The 17,758-nt window shown below is 38.6% G+C and overlaps 1 pseudogene; it reads left to right on the top strand.

The window, feature by feature from the left end:
• The window catches only part of LOC105523391, a 34,024-nt pseudogene extending 16,266 nt beyond the window's left edge, over window positions 1-17,758 (top strand).

Below are 17,758 nucleotides of genomic sequence, written 5' to 3' on the forward strand. Positions count from 1 at the left end.
TGCCCCCCTTGTCTTGTATACAATAAATATCAGTGCACCCAGCTGTTCGGGGCCACTACCGGGCTCCATGTCTTGGTGGTAGTGGTCCCCTGGGCCCGACAGTTTTCTCTTTATCTCTTTGTCTTGTGTCTTTATTTATTACAATCTCTCATCTCCGCACACAGGGAGAACACCCGCTAAGCCCCGTAGGGTTGGTCCCTACAAAAGTTCATCTAAGTTGGCATTTAATGGTCTTCTTTCTCCTTTGAATATATGGCATGTATTTGATATCTCCTTTATTGAAGTTACTAAAAATGAAGAACCACTTTCCCTATGCCACTCTGAGTAAATGGCTCACTCAGAGGTATTTTAACAATTGAATCATGAAACAAGTTTTTAAAAAAAAAAAAACTCTCTTAAAGAAATTTCTTCTACTCTGATGTCCCTTGTTGTAAAGTCCTTCCCATTGTAGGTCCTTTCTCTGTCCTTCTTTCTGACTTCTCCACTGAGAGATGCATAGGGCAGTGGTTGCAGATGTCTGATAGTGGGCCAGAACCAGTTCATAGCAAAGAAGCAAAACAATAATGATATTGTTAATAATTATAAAAATGAAGTCCTTGCTAGTCAAATAACTCTTTAAAGGGCAAAGAATATGAGCAGACAATTCAAAGAAAAGGAAATATAAAGGTCTCAACATAGATGCTCAGCACCATTCATAAGAGAAATGCACATTACCCCAGTAAACCATTTTTTTTTTCACCCAGCACACTGACAAAGGTCAAAAAGTCTGATAACTCATTGTGCTAGGGAACATGTTGCAAAACAGACACTATCAAAATTAATGCCGAGATTTGGAAAAATTGAACACAATTGCCCATGCATATAGTTGTCGACCTATAAGTTACACTTCCAGGAAGTTTATCCTATAAGTATATTCACACACATGCCAAGTGGCAGATGTGGAACATTATTTACTGCAGTATTGTTTGTAATAGCACTTTATTGGAAACAGCCTTAAATGTTTATTGATAAGTTACTAAATTATGGTACATCCCCACATTGGAATACATAGCAGCCTTAAAAAGACTGAAGAGATGGATAGATGATAGATAGATATAATGATTTATAATTGTAAGTGGAAAAAAATACCAAAGAGAAAGATACCATTTACATGGAATGGGTGGAGGAGAGGTCTATGTATATGCACAGTATTTGCTTATAGAAGCAAAAACTACCTCTGGAAGGACACGCAAGAAAGTGATAGCATATGCCGCCCTCACAGAGGGAAACTGGAGAACTGGGGGTAAGGAGGGAGTGAAACTTTCCATTATATTTCTATCTATCTACACACACACAGACACACACACTTATGTATATGTTTGAATTTTGAACTACAAATGTACTATCCATTTCAAAACTTAAAAACACTCTTGTTTGTAAGGAGCAGACATTTTTATTTTTAAGAAACACAGTTTGTATCTCCTTAAACAGAGTATGGCAGATCAAAATTTCCAAAGGTAAGTATATCAATATATCACATCCCACATGCTCTTCTTACAAGGTGACACTGACACTCCCCTTGAATCTGGCTAGGCTTGGGACCATGTGGAAGTGACTATTTGAATTTCAAGGGTAAAGTCATTACAAGTAACATAGCTGCTCCAATTGTCTTCCTCTCACCTGCCCTCAAACTGCTTGTCCTTGGAACTCAGCTACCATGTTGTGAGGAAGCCATGCAGCCCCACTGAAAGATTTGGGGTAGGTGCTCCTGCACCACCCCAGCTTAGGCCCCAGTCAACAGCCAGCATCAACACCAGACTTGGGAATGAACCAGCCTTCACACACATAACTTTCAGGCCACCCAGCTGGTGCTGATCAGAGCAGAAATGACCCGTCCTTTCCTAGCTCTGCCCAAACTGCAGATTTATAAACAAAATAAATGATATGTTGTTTTAGGCCACTATGTTTTATGATGATTTGTTGCTATACAGTGATAAATAACTAGACCGAAGAAAAAATTTTGGATATTTTTGAGAAGATCCTTGAGATGCCTTCCTGAAATAAAATAGAGTCAGGGATGCAGCTGGCCCCAGCTAGAATCTGCAGTTGGTCATTTGCAGGATTTGCTCTCCCTCCATCAGTTTCTTTCCAGTCCTTCTCCCTTGGCCCCCGGGAGCTCCTCCTGAGAATTAGTGCTATTTTGTGGGAAGGGGAAATTATAAAACGAGTAGTCTCCACTTCTAACTTTGAAGGAACTTTTACCAAAATAATAAATTGCTTTTGGTGTGAATTTAAATCTCAAGGAGATTGTCAAGCAAAATGCAGCTCTAATTTTATTTTTTAATCTGAATATTTAGAAATTAGTGTCAAATAGAATTAGTTGAACAAAATTTTTATAACTGTATCACCTCAGATTATTCCTATAAAAGTCATCAAGATCCATTAATTATGGCACTACCAAGGACATTAATACTAATTGAAAGAAAAATTGTGAAGGGCAAATTCGTCCAGTGGTTTTATGTTTGAACTGATTTTGTGGAGCAGCAACATACTGTAAGTGTTCAGAGCCTGGACTTTGGAGCCAGACTGCTAAATGTGGCTCTACCACTGGTATCTTTATGATGTTGAGCAAATTATATTTCTGTGCCTCAATTTCCTCATCTGAACATTGGGTCTAATAACAGTTCCTGTCATATAGGGTTATTGTGAGTTTTAATAAATTACATTCAAAACACTCATTTGAGTGTCTGGCACACAGGAAGTATTCAGTGAATAACAATTGTTATTTTTGTATACCAAACACCAGATCTAATATCCTGTGAGATTTATTCTAAATTAAACCTTTGTCTCTAGAATTTATAGCCAAGGTAAATTCAGACATTGCAAGCAAGTCCACCAAAAGCTATATGCTAATGGAAAACTCCTTTCTATTGCTAACACTTTGGTTCCTGTTTCTGTCCATATTTGAAAGAGACAGAAATGTTACGCAAATGGTAGATGCACTCAGCATCATTTCCAACTGCCTGCAAGGGTGCCTAGAATCCTGCAAAGGCCAGTGAACTAAAACCTAGCTTTCCCAAACTCCCATGAAGCTAGTGTTCTGAATACACAGTAGGTTTTCCAATCAGGTGCATCTATACAGAGTATTTAAGGTAGACGTGTGGTGGGGCCATTTTCCTGTTGCTTTGACTCTTGCTACTGGCAAACATGGTTGTCAGGACTTTGGGTTTTTCTGGAGCAGAAGCCCAGCAACTGCTCACTAATTTTGTGTATGTTGAAGAGGCAGCTGTGATGGGGTGTGAAGGCAGTGGCTGCCTCTCCCTGATCCCTGGATCACAAGCATTAATAGTCATTTTGATGTCAACCAACCAAAAATATATCTCCTGAAATCCTACATGTCTGAATGTGTCAAAGGTAGCAGCTCCCTTGGCAGAACTGTTCTCTGATGGTGACTGGGAATCATTTCTGGACTCCACGCATGCAGCCCCTCCAGCAGTTGCATAAGCACCCAATTCCCTGAATTCCATCCTTTCAGCTCTTTTTATTTTTATTTTTTGTACCCAAATTCTGTCTGATTCAAACAGGGAGTCACAAAAATTGTCTCCCTCATGGCAGTCCTTTATCAAGTGACTCGTTTTCCCAATTTATTCAGTGTGAACTTCCAGAGCTTCTCTTTATATAGTGCAGTAGAGTAAGAATGGAAGCAGCCGGCTGAGGTGTTAGAATGCTGATAAAGAATGTTTCCTTAAAACAACAGCAAACAGGGTTTATCATGTCTATAAGGGGGAAAGTCATTCTTTTGCTGTAGCACTGTTATGGGGGTGCAATGGAGTCATCTGGTAAGAGCACCCAGACTAGCCCTCAATGTGGTCAGTCTTTAAAAATATCAGTAGATTTTATGAGTTACTGTTTGATATTTCTGCTTCATCAGAGAGATTCATATCTGTTTTAATGTCCTCTGCTGTGCACCTTGAAAAACTGACTTTTTAATGCCTCTCATCTTTCATCAGCACTAGCACTGGGCTTCTCCAAAAAGGTTCACAACCTCGCTTTTTCTTGCCACCTTCCTCCACAGAGCCTAGAAAGCCATACACTCACTGCCCTCACTTCTTTTGTCTTGGTCAGATGATCCAGTTCTAGAGGAACTCTGTTTGAGGTAGCTTCTGGAAAAAGTTTTGTTTTCCTTATAAAGGAATAGATGTGGTTAGTGGAGTTTCTCTCCTTCCATTCCTCCTACCTTGAAAATAAATACGATATCTGGACCTCTGGCAGCCATTTTGATAACATGAGATAACAAGCCCATTCACTAAAGAAAGCAGAGAGAAGAGATAGAAGGAGACTGGATCTTTGATGACACCCCTGGGACTCTGCCCCGGACTCTTCCTTAAGTGAGAATAATAAACCTCTATTTGTTTAAGCAAGTGTTTGTAAGGTATCCTATTTGCTGCAACCTCATTTCCACAAAATATGTTATTTATATCTCCCGGAATTTTTGTAGGAACCCAACAAGGTAACTGGTATGAAAGTACTTAGAATACTATAAAAAGATAACTCATTTTAAAGTTCTGTTTTAAAAGAAATCAGATGTTTTTCTCAGTAGTTCAAGCTTAACATAGAGGAAGTTTCAATGAAATGATAAATGTTTGAAATAAATATGCCACATATTCCTTTCAACAACTCAGATGAAGGCTTGCTTCTTTCTTAAATTATTAATAACCCCATTTAGTACTTTCAAAGTGCTTTGCCATCATTTGATACTTAATCCTCAGAATTTCCCTAGAAGAATGTAAAATCTCATTTTACAAGGGAAGAAGTGAAAACAGCGTTTTTCAAAGACTCTCTTTGAGACACCATACACCTGTGGCAGACTCAGAACTAAAAATCAAAGAATTTAACAGTCCAGTGTGTAATTGGCTTTCTCATGTAAATTTGATATGCAGGCCATGACACAGCCCACAGAAGCTCTAAGAATTTTTAAAAATTTTACCTTACATGTATATTCAAAATAAAGTCAAGCTAACCATATAGGATTCCTTATGTGAACAAAATGCCATAAGCTCAACAAAATGGCATAAGCCCAACATTAGAAGTGGACAAGGAAAGAATATATTCTGTCGTTAGTGAACTTGTCTATTGGTACACCAAGAATCTCACCCAATCCTGGCATAAAATAAATCATGTCAGAGTAACTCTTATTTTACTGATGTATCTGGCAATAAGCAGTAAAAGAGTAGCTCTGAAACAGAAGCAAAAATAAAGAGAAATATCAGGCCGGGCACGATAGCTCATGCCTGTAATCCCAGCACTTTGGGAGGCTGAGGCGGGAGGATCACGAGGTTGGGAGTTCCAGACCAGCCTGGCCAACATGGTGAAACCCCGTCTCTACTTAAAATACAAAAATTAACCAGGCATGCTGGGGCACGTCTGTAGTACCAGTTACTTGGGAGGCTGAGGCAGAAGAATCACTTGAACCCGGGAGGCGGAGGTTGCAGTGAGCCGAGATCGTGCCATTGTACTCCAGCCTGGGAGACAGAGTGAGACTCCATCTTAAAAAAAAAAAAAAAAAGAGAGAGAGAGAAAGAGAGAAAGAGGGAAATATCTACCTGCTTAAACAGGAAGTAGGTTCTTGATCACCCTTTAAAAATGAAGCAAGGATTTATTTATGGCCAAAACTTTATTTAGAAGTGTGGAGCTCTTCCTTCACCTTCAACCCAGGAAAATGTTCTCTCAATTTTAATCATGTTTTACGTGATGAAACAGAAATTTGGCCTTTAATTAATGATGTTATTTTTTAAAAATTTATACATTTCGAAGTCTTTTATTGAAATTCTGAATACGATTTACATTATGAGATCAATGACAGAAAAAAGAAAAAGCAGCTGAAACAGAGATAGAAAAAGCTCTTAATTAGACTATATTACTATTTTTATTTTCAAATCCAGAGAAGGCCAATATAAAGATTTCCTATGCCAGCTCTACTACTTCTACCCATGGTTCCTTAACCAAGTTACCTCCTCTCTCTACGTTTAGTTTCCTTATGTAGTAAATGGGCACAATAATAATGCCCACTAAATTGGGTGGTTGGGCAAATTGAATGAAAGAGTACAACACCAACAATGTTAGTCATTATTATGGTCTGAAAAATCCATAAAACATTGGACACAACTAAGAGATGGTACATGAGATAAATACGATAAAAGCTGACTGAACATCTAACCTGATTGCAGTGGCAGTAAAGGTGGTTTGACTTTCAGGATAGTACTGCTCCACCAGCTCCTGCTGGGATTTAAATGATTATTGCTTAGCTCTTTTCTCTTGACTTGTTATCAAGTGCTTGGCAGGACCTATTTCAAGTACATTTTGTAAAATACCACAGGAAGATCCTTAAGAAATAACCAACAGCATGCTTGGGTCTGGTCTGATATTAAGGGCAACAGTGGTCACTGGACATTAAAGGGGGCACAGCTGAATTCGAGAGCTAAAGAGGGTGGTGCTTAGCAAAAAACAAGGGTGTTCCTGAACAGAAATCCACCGTAAAGGGGAAATAAATTTTTGAGAAATTCTTATTCGTCACAAGGAGCACACAGCTGCCCAGAAATGCACTTTCCAGAAAACTGGAAAAGTAGAATTCTGACATGCCCTCTGGATTTCTAGCTGGAGCCTGCAAGTATATGGGAACAGTGTACACCTTGGGAGAATGGGAATTTTGTGAGGTATTTAAACCTCTGTCACCTGCGGATTTAAAGGTTGTCGTATATGCCTATTTTATTTATTATCTTTTCTGCTCTAGTGTTACACTGGTAAGAACAAGGGAGTGAAGGTTACAATTGCAACAGGGATTACAATCTTGCCTCTTTCATATAGCAGATATTCCATGAGTGCTGTAGGGTTGAGGCAGGAGGAAAATGAGGCCAAAGAAACTGAGAACTTGAAACTGGCAGAGTCAAACTGGGCAACCTCCTGAAGAAACATGCACAGAACATAAATGTCAGACCCATCCTGGCTTCTAAATATTGAATTGCCAGGAGTAGCCAGCGAAAGATTGGGCCCTTCAGCCTCAGGGTGCCGAGTGTCCTCCATGTCCCAAGGCCTCCTTAGTGTGTCCACCTGCCTTCCAGGTGACTCGACTGCAGATCCACTCAGCCTCTGTTGCCTGAAACTGAGCTGAAGGGGGATATAAGATGAAAGAATGGTGAAGAAGGGAAACCATCAGGGAAAGGAAAAGGATCTGATGGAGTGTACAGAGGAATGAGAAAAAAAATCAAGGGGAAGGGAAGCAGAAAATAAAATCAGGAAGAAAATAAGATAAGATACAGGGAAGAAAGATGAGAATGGGATAAGCATAGGATTCAAAAGACTTCAGTAGGGACCTGGGATCAGATTGTTGTACTAGAACTGGATACAGGAAGGAAGGAAAAAATCTATCTTAAAGGAGCTTCTGAGAATAAAAGAGATAGGAGAAAAGAAAAGATAGAGGACTAAAAATGCTATTTGTTATTCTAAATATCTGGATAATAATTAATCATCTTTGTGTCTGTTGTGTTAAAGCTTTTAGTGGCACTGTAGGCAGAACCACAATCAATATTATTTCAAAATAGTGATGCCCTTTGAGGAGGATATAAAGGGGAGGGAGAAATCAGATAAACTATGAAGGAGGAGAGAAGAAGCCAGTTCTGTCGGATACTGCAGAGACAGGTTGATGCTGAACCTTTGGGAATAGAAGTGATGCAATGCCTGTAAGAATGAGCAGGATGTTTACTGTCTTTCTGCATAGAAAAAAAAAAAAAAGAAAGGAAAAGAAAGAAAACAGAAAAAATACAGCACTGGCTACACACACCTCTTTCTTAAAGAAGAACACATTGGAATCTGATTCATTGATCACTGAGTTAATTGTCATCTTGAGGCTTTGGTATGTTATTTACATGTGACATTATGTACCAGTTATTTTATTATTGTTAAAAGAAAAATTGGGAATCCATTAGGCTGAGACAACTTCAGTGCCTTGAGTTCCTACATAAACAACCTGAAAGGAACTCAATGTAAACAATAAAATGAAACTTAAGCTTAACCAATCAGAAACTGCCAACTAACCTCTAACCTCTAACTAGGGACTTTGCAGAAACTGCCAACTAACCTCTAACCTCTAACTAGGGACTTTGCACATTAACCAAACATTTTCATTGTCTTCCTTATGTGAACACTTTATAAAAGCTTTCACCTGGGTCGGGCGTGGTGGCTCATGCCTATAATCCCAGCACTTTGGGAGGCCGAGGTGGGGGGATCATGAGGTCAGAAGATTGAGACCATCCTGGTAACATGTTGAAACACCGTCTCTACTAAAAATACAAAAAGTTAGCCAGGCATGATGGTACCTGCCTGTAATCCCAGCTACTCTGGAAGCTGAGATAGGAGAATCACCTGAACCCAGGAGGCAGAGGTTGCAGTGAGCCAAGATTGTACCACTGCTCTCCAGTCTGGGTGACAGAGTGAGACTCCATCTCAAGAAAGAGAAAAAAAGCTTTCACCTTAAGCCCCTTTGGTGGAGCCTAAACCATTCTCAGTTTGGTGCTGCCAAATTGATGAATTCCCATCAGCCCAAATAAATTATTTAAAAGTTTAACATACTGAAGTTTATCTTTTAACACTGCTTATTTTTAAACCAGCCTTTAGTACTATTTTGTTTGTGTATTGGCTCCATTTACTTTATGACATGAGTCATTTATTGCTGTATTGATTGAGACATCTATCAAGTCATCTCTTAGGCAAGCAATCCTCAATCTTTAATGAGCATCAGGATCATCCAGAGGACTTGTTAAAAACAGATTTCCAGTCTCTACACCACCAGAGCTTCTGACACAGTGAGTCCAGGGTGAAAGAATCTGCATTTTAACAAGTTTCCAGGTGAGGCTGATGTTGCTGATCCAGATACCTCACTTTGAGAAGAACAATATTTGAAAAACAGTAGAGTGTTTCTACTATGTGTAAATACTATTATTGCAGCTGTGTTTAACTATAAAACTGTATTTCAAGGATAAAGTTTTTAGAGTTCAGAAACAATTATTAGAAGCATTAATATGCAAAGTGATCTACTATATCAATAGTAAAATAGAGCTCTGTGGTGTTTTGAAGGAAAAACTTCTGAAATGTATAGCTCTCTATAATAAGATGACCTGGTTGAAGTTCTAAACTTTTCAGTGTACTATCTCCAATTTTGAAACCTCAAACTTAAGAGTTGTAGAGAAAAATGTTTTCTCTTCTTCACATGATCTCAGCTTGGCCCAGAAAGAAAGATACATTCACCAACAATTCTGTCCTCTTGGAAGAGTCCTGGCGAGGAAGCCTGTGCCTCTCTGCCATCCCCTCTGAACAGAGTGTGCTACTTTTGGGCCATGGTGTACACTAGAGGACTATGCTCTTAACAGTGGAAGGTGCCATCTCTTTCTCTTTCTTTGACTCCCTGAGCTTTTAGGTGCAAACAGCCTTGTCTCCTCTTTTGTCACCATGAAGTAAATCCACCTGGACAGTGTCTTCCATAGTCAGAAGTCCCTGCTGAAGACAGAGTACAGTAAGTCTGTGCAACCAGCTGGGTGAGTGGACTCAGAGTCTTATATGCAGGCTTGGATATACACTCAGTGTGAATGTGCAGATTCTGGATCTAAAAATACTTTGTGTCTAAGTGGCATTCTCCCTTCTTTAGCAGAAGCCCTGCTAAGCCATTGATACGGTTGGCTATCTGTCCTTTGAGTGTTTACTTCATCAATCAACATCTTGGAAAGAAGTGGGAGAGAATTTTAGAGCTGCTAGATCTCGAAAATGCAGGCTGGGAAATCATAGGATGGATGCTTGGGCAGCAAAGGGCAACCCAGGGAGAATGAGGATCTTGATATAGGCCAGCTTGGGCTGGGGAAGTTCACAGTGGCTTGTAACATAGCCACAGCTGGTACATCAGAGCCCAGAAAGGCTCCAGTTAAGTGCCACCTCAAAACAGATGGACTTCACTATGTAAAGTTTTTTAGGGTTTTGTGAAAAGAATAATTATTACTTCCATAGTGTCTTTTTCCCCATACAGTGCTTCTCAGCCAGACTTGCAAAGGGAATTGAGTTTCCCATGGGGCACGGAATACTCTGTGTTCATGCTGACCTTCAGGTTGTCAAGGTCAGGCTGAAGCAGCATCTCCAGATTAGTTATTCCAAATTCAGACTTCTTTATCATTCTGTAAATGACATCAAGATCTAAATAGTCTCTTGGGCTTGGGAGGCTCCTGCATAGGGTCTTGGAAATAACCTACTTCTATCACATCTTCCATACCTACATAGGGTCCTGGAAATACCCTACTTCTATCACCAAGTCTTAAATTGGTTCTAAACTGTGTATGTTGTAAAGTCTGCTCATGGGTTTGAATTTTAGAAACCCCTACTGAAGCTTCAACCACAGAAGGGAAAGGGAATAGATAAACAACAATATGGATTTTCTCCTATAGGTCATATGACACATTTTTTAAGCAGAAGCAAAGCAACCCACCCTCATTATGGACCAACAGTTTAGAGGGACCATTTAAGATTTTCCATTGAAAACTTCCTGTCAATAAGAATTTGGTTTGCATAGTGACATATTGGGGAAAGAAAACTCTGAAGAAAGGTTTGGTCTTGCAATCAGAACAACAATGAGAAAAAATGAAAGCAAAATAAAGGTATGCACATTGAGAAATAAGATAGGGTGGATAAACAGTTTTCTCCTCTAGAGACAGATTGAATTAAAAAAAAAAGTGGGACTAAAAAATGAGAAATATTTTAGCTGTTATCTTTTTAAGGAGTGTTAGGGCAGGGGGGCTTATAAAAATCAAATAAAGGAGGCAAGATCATGAGAGCTCACTAGGTTAATTCCTCCAGTGAGAGCCCAGAGAGAGGAAACTATTGAGAGGGGATGTTTGTCTTTTCTTTTATTCTTCTTATTTTCCAAAAACTTTTGATTATGGAAATTTCCAAACATACTCAAAAGAAGAGAGAATAATATAATGACTCTCCATGTGCCCATCTTTCCACTCCAGCAGTTATCAACATATGGCTATTCTCATTTCCTGTGTACCTCCCCCCTCCTCCTCCAAATCCCAGCACCTGCTGGAGTATTTTACAATTAATCCTAGACATTATATGATTTCATCTATATTATCTCAAAGAAATAAGAATTTTTAAAAGTTTAACCACAATATCATTTTACATCTAAAATGTTAATAATATCTCTTCATATTATATATCTAGCTAGTTTTCTAATTTCACCATTTTAAAAATAACATATTCTCTTTTTAATGTTTGTAGATTTGGGGGCACAAGTACAGATTTCTTATTTGCATATATTATTCAGTGGTAGAGTCTGAGCTTCTAGTGTGCCCACCCAACTGTAATTTCACCATTGTTTATAAATACCATACAAATATATGGTTTGTTTGAATCAAGATCAGAAAGAAAACTACCACATTGCATTTGGTTGATATGTCCCTTAAAATTCTTTTTATTTACTAACTGCCTCCAGCTCCCCCCTTTCTTTTTCTAATTTATTTGTTGAGGAAACTTTGTCATTTGTTTTCTAGCATTTTGAGAGGTGTCCTCTTAGAGTTGCAAGAATAAGAGAGCAGTTGGAAAACTTCATGGAAGAGCTGCATGGGGTGATTTCAGGAACACTGGACATTTGTTATAGAAGGGCTGAGAAGATTAGCAGAGAATACATTAAACATCCTTAGATGAGTTTGAAGGTGACACAGTCATTTCAGGTGGCAAAACTTCTATGGCCATGGTTTGGGGGATGATTTCCGGGAAACACATAGAGTTAGGACTCTGTGCAAAGGTTTAGGGAAGATGAAGCACAGTAAAGGGTAGCACAGTAGGTGCAAAGGAGATCAACTCCAGGCCAGGGTTAGCTGTTGGGCTGATGGAGGGTAGCTTATAGACAGAATTTTCCAACTTGGGTTGGTGATGGTGACTGAATGCATTTGAACAATTAATGCAATTGACTGACTCAGAACTCAATGATTTCATATGGGAGACTCCAGGAAAACTGTCTGGTTCTAAAGAAAAAAGAGGAGAGGAATTCTAGTCCAGCAATCAGTGCTACACAGGAGGAGGAGGAAGAAAGCAAGGCTCTGCTGATCCTGCAGAATCCGTGGAAGAGCAGAAGGAAATGGAACATTAGGGTGTATTCCATTGTTGCAGGAAAACATGTAGCTGAGAGAATAGTTCTACTGCTGATGATGTGAGAAAAAGGTTTTCAAGGCTTAGAAATTCAGAAGTCAGGAAAAGGAAAAGTTTTGGGGAAAATCACATGAAAGAAATCATAATGGAAGGTCCAAATAAGCTCAGTTAGAAATGAAACTGAAGATGTTACAACCAATACCACAGAAATACAAACAATATAATAATTCAAGACTACTATAAACACCTTTATGCACACAAACTAGAAAATCTAAATGAAATGGATAAATTCCTGGAAATATACAACTCTCCTAGATTTTCAGAAAGAAATAGAAACCCTGAACAGACCAATAACAAGCAGCAAGACTAAATCAGTAATAAAAAAAATTGTCAACAAAAATGTTCAGGACCAGACGGATTCATAGCTGATTTCTACCACACATTCAATGAAGAATTGGTATCAGTCCTACTGAAACTATTCCAGAAAATAGAGAAACAGTATATTCTCCCTGAATTATTCTGTGAAGCTAGTATCACCCTAATACCAAAACTAATAAATGATATAACAAAAAACAAAAGAAAACTACAGACCAGCCAGACGCAGTGGCTCATGCCTGTAATAATCCCAGCACTTTTGGAGGCTGGAGCGGGTGGATCCCCTGAGGTCAGAAGTTCAAGACTAGCCTGGACAACATGGTGAAACTCTGTCTCTACTAAAAATATAAAAATTAGCCAGGTATTGTGGTGGGTGCCTGTAATCCCAGCTACTTGGGAGTGTGAGCCGGGAGAATTGCTTGAACCCAGGAGGCAGAGATTGCAGTGAGCCAAGATCATGCCACTGCACTCCAGCCCGGGTGACAGAGCAAGACTCTGTCTCAAAAGAAAAAAAAAACAAAACTACAGACCAATATCACTGATGAACACAGATGCAAAAATCCTCAATAGAATACAAGTTAACCAAATCCAACAGCACATCAAAATGATAATACACCATAATCAAGTGGGTTTCATCCCAGGAATGCAGGGTTGCTTTAACATACACAAATCAATAAATGTCATACATCACATAAACAGAATTAAAAACAAAAACCATATGATTATCTCAATAGACACAGAAAAAGCATTTGATAAAATTCAGAATTACTTTATGATAAAAGCCCTAAGCAAAATAGGCATAGAAGAGACTTACCTCAAAGTAATAATAAAAGCCATATATGACAAATCCACAGCCAGTATCATACTGAAAAGGGAAAAATTGAAAGCATTCCCTCTAAGAGCTGGAATAAGACAAGTATGTCCACTTTTACTACTTCTATTCAACAGAGTACTGAAAGTCCTAGCCAGAACAATCAGAAAAGAGAAAATAAAGGGCATCCAAATTGGAAAAGAGGAAGTCAAACTGTCACTGTTCACTGATGATATGACCATATATATAGAAAACCCTAAAGACTCACCCAAAAGGCTCCTAGATCTGATAAACGAATTCGCTAAAATTTCAGGATACAAAATCAGTGCACACAAATCAGTAGCACTGCCATACACCAACAATGACCAAGCTGAGAATCAAATCAAGAACTCACTCCCTTTTACAATGGCTGCAAAAAAAAAAAAAAAAAATTTAGGAATACACTTAATCGAGTAAGTGAGATCTCTACAAGGAAAACTACAAAACACTGCTGAAAGAAATAATAGATGACACAAACAAATGGAAACACAGCCCATACTCATGGATGGGAAGAATCAATATTGTGAAAATGATCTTATTTCTTAAGGCAATCTACAGATTCAATGCAATTCCCATCAAAATACTGTCACATTTATTTATTTTTGTTTTTGTCATCATTCTTCACAGACCTAGAAAACACAATCCTAAAATTCACATGGAACCAAAAAAGAGCTACATAGCCAAAGCTATACGCAGCAAAAAGAACAAATCTGGAAGCATCACATTACCCGTCTTGAAGCTATACTACAAGGCTATAGTTAACAAAAACACCATGGTACTAGTGTAAAAAGAGTCACACAGACCAATAGTACAGAATACAGAACCCAGGAATAAAGCCAAAAATGTACAGCCAACTGATCTTTGACAAAGCATACACAAACATAAATTTGGAAAAGGACACCCTATTCAATGAATGGTGCTAGGAAAACTGGCAAGCCACATGTGGAAAGATGAAACTGGATCCCCCATCTTTCATCTTATGTAAAAATCAACTCAAGATAGATCAAAGACTTAAATCTAAGACCTGAAACCATACAAATTCTGGAAGATAACATTAGAATAACTTTTCTGGACATTGGCTTACACAAACAATTCATGACTAAAACCCTAAAAGCTAATGCAACAAAAATAAAAACAAATAAATGTGATTAATTAAACTAACAAGCTTCTGCACAGCAAAAGAAATAATCAGCAGAGCAAACTTACAGCCCACAGGCTGAGAGAAAATATTTGCAAACTAGGCATCCAAAAAAGGACTAATATCCAGACTCTACAAAGAACCCAAACAAATCAGCAAGGAATAAAACAAATAATCCCATCAAGAGGTAAGCAAAGGATATAAATAGACATTTCTCAAAAGAATATATACAAACATCTAATAAATATATGAAAAAATGCTCAACAGTACTAACCCTCAGGGAAATGCAAATTAAAATCACAATGAGATACCACCTGATTCCTGCAAGAATGGCCATTATTAAATACTCAAAAAACAATAGATGTTGGTATGGTTGTGGTGAAAAGGGAACACTTTTATACTGCTGGTGTAATTTACATTGTATTAGTGTAAATTAGTACAACCACTATGGAAAACAGTGTGGAAATTCCTTAAAGAATTAAAAGTAACTCCACCATTCGATCCAACAATCCCACTGCTTGGTGTCCACCCAATGGAAAAGAAGTCATTATACAAAAAAGATACATGCACATGCATGTTTATAGCAGCACAATTCTAAATTGCAAAGATATGGAACCAAACTAAGTGCCCATCAACCAACAAATCGATAAAGAAAATGTAATATATATACACCATGGAATACTTCTCAGCCATAAAGCAAAATGAAATAATGTCTTTTGCAGCAACTCAGATAGAGCTGGAGGGCATTATTTTAAGTGAAGTAACTCAGGAATGGAAAACCAAATATTATGTATTCTCACTTGTAAGTGGGAGCTAAGCTGTGAGGATGTAAAGGCGTAAAATGATATAATGGACTTTGGGGACCCCAGAGGGGAAGATTGGGATGGGAATGAGGGATAAAAGTTTACACACTGTGTTCAGTGTACACTGCTTGGGTGATGGGTTCACTAAAATCTCAGAAATCACCACTAAAGAACTTATCCATGTAACCAAAAAACACCTGTATCTCATAAACTATTGAAATAAAAAAATGTCTGAATTATGTAAATGATAATATAGAAAAATGTATGGGTAGAGAAAACAATGAAATAAAAAAGATAAAGAAAAAAGAGCATAATGATTCCTACTTAGAAATATCCGCAGTGGCTTTGGTTAGGGCTTTGCTGAGGGTAATCCTCCAAATGAGGCCACTAGGGTAATGAGAGAGAACTTTATCCATAAAACAGAGTTCCCAGATGAAAGGAACTCCAGGACAAAAGCTGCTACAGTGCAAGGCTAAAGCCCTCTTGGAATTCTACTCAATATGGAAAAACAGAGAGGGAAAGAGGGTGGGATTTCACAGAATGCATATCATGAATGTGCTTAAAGAGGGAATGGAAGATACATTACTAGGCAGCATTCAAGCCCAGGGAGGAACTGGATCCCCCAAGTGTGAAAATCAAGAGGGAAATAAAAATACATAAAAAATTGTATTATGAAAAATTTCAACCACTCACAAAAGTAGAGAGAAAAATACCATACGTTCCCATCATGTAAGCCCAGCAACCATAAAATTGTCGTTACTTCCATTTTAACTTTATCTCACAAGATTTTATGAGGGAATATGTTAAAGGTCCAGATGTCATATCATTTCACTAAGAAATAATGAAAAGGCTTTAAACACACTAGATGAACACAGAGGCGACTGACCAAGCCTTGAATAAAACTGGAGGACCAGAAGTGTCAAGCTGGCACATTTCAAAATTTTAGAAGGAAGTATTTTAAGTGCCACTCTCTAATGGCAAGACAGTATATACAAGTGATTTTCCCCATTGGCACAGGGAGCTCAATGTTACAATAAATGAACAATTTCTTTCTTGTGGGTTTAAATTCTTTCATAATTACCTCTGGACCAAATGCCCAGTTGATGTCTATATTGGTCAGCCTGAAACAGAAAACATCATATCTATAACTTTGCATTTCTTCATGTTCCTGCCTTTCCCCAAATTGTACTATTTGCAAAACTAGGGACAGATAATTTGGTTTAGGATAGCTACTCTAGGGGCATGGGATTTGCTCGTGCTTCCTGTATTTTGGCTCAGTGTGAGTAATCTGTAGTTAGGTTCATTCAACTTTGTTGTTGCTGAAGACTCTCTAGATATTCTAGTGCTCCAAAGATGGCCCCAAACATCACAGCTGGTGAAGAAAATCTGGCACCACGAGACTGGGCCCAATCCAACAAAATTAGAAAGCAAAGTCAGAAAAATTTCAAATTTAGCTTACAGAAGGAAGGGGAATTTGATTTCGAACTTTAGGGCTTTTTCTCACAATTTAATAATCAAATAACATTCAAATTAGGTGTTTGAATAGTGTGTCTACAATGTATTTTTTGAGTATTTTTTAAAACGACATACTTTTTACTGAACTGGTTAAACACAACTTGTGATCAACACAATTAAAAAAATTGTATAGGAGGAAATATTAATCCTTTGGTATGGGGTGAAGTTAAGGCAATTTCGCTGAGTTCCTATTCTCCTTACAGCCTTCAAGTGCAACATTTAGGCCACTCTACACACTAGCCCTAGGAGGATACAAAACACGCATCCACATGAACACAGGAGCAGGCCTGCTCAGACACAATGCAGGTTTGCTCTCCCGAGTGCGCCAGCCCTGCTCCAACAGGTTTAAAGAAAAAAGACACGGGGAGAGTTAACAGGGAGCCCTTCGCTCACATGGCCGCATTTGCACCAAAATCATGAAGAAGGCCACCCAGGTCTTCATAGACCAGTACTACACATCCCTGGGCAAAGACTTCCACACGAACAAACGTGTGTGCGAGGAGATCACCATTATCCTCAGCAAGAAGCTCCACAACAAGATAGTAGGCTATGTCATGCATCTGATGAAGGGGATTCAGAAGGACCCAGTGAGAGGTATCTCCATCAAGCTGCAGGAGAAGGAGAGAGAAAGGAGGGACAATTATGTTCCCGAGATCTCAGCCCGGGATCAGGAGACCACTGGAGTAGACCCTGACACTAAGGAAATGCGGAAGCTTTTGGACTTTGTCAGTCTGTCCAACCTGCAGGTCACTCAGCCTACAGTTGCGATAAATTTCAAAATACCTCAGGGAGCTGTTTGAATCTGTCTGCAATGCTGTAATTTTTTCAGTAATCCTGGGACAACGGCAAATAAAACAAAACAAAATCCCCTCCCCCGAAAAAACCTACAAATATAGGGGGCCCTTCTGCTTC

The sequence above is a fragment of the Colobus angolensis genome, unplaced genomic scaffold (genome assembly GCF_000951035.1).
Source record: "Colobus angolensis palliatus isolate OR3802 unplaced genomic scaffold, Cang.pa_1.0 Scaffold46, whole genome shotgun sequence".
Classification (NCBI taxonomy): Eukaryota; Metazoa; Chordata; class Mammalia; order Primates; family Cercopithecidae; genus Colobus; species Colobus angolensis.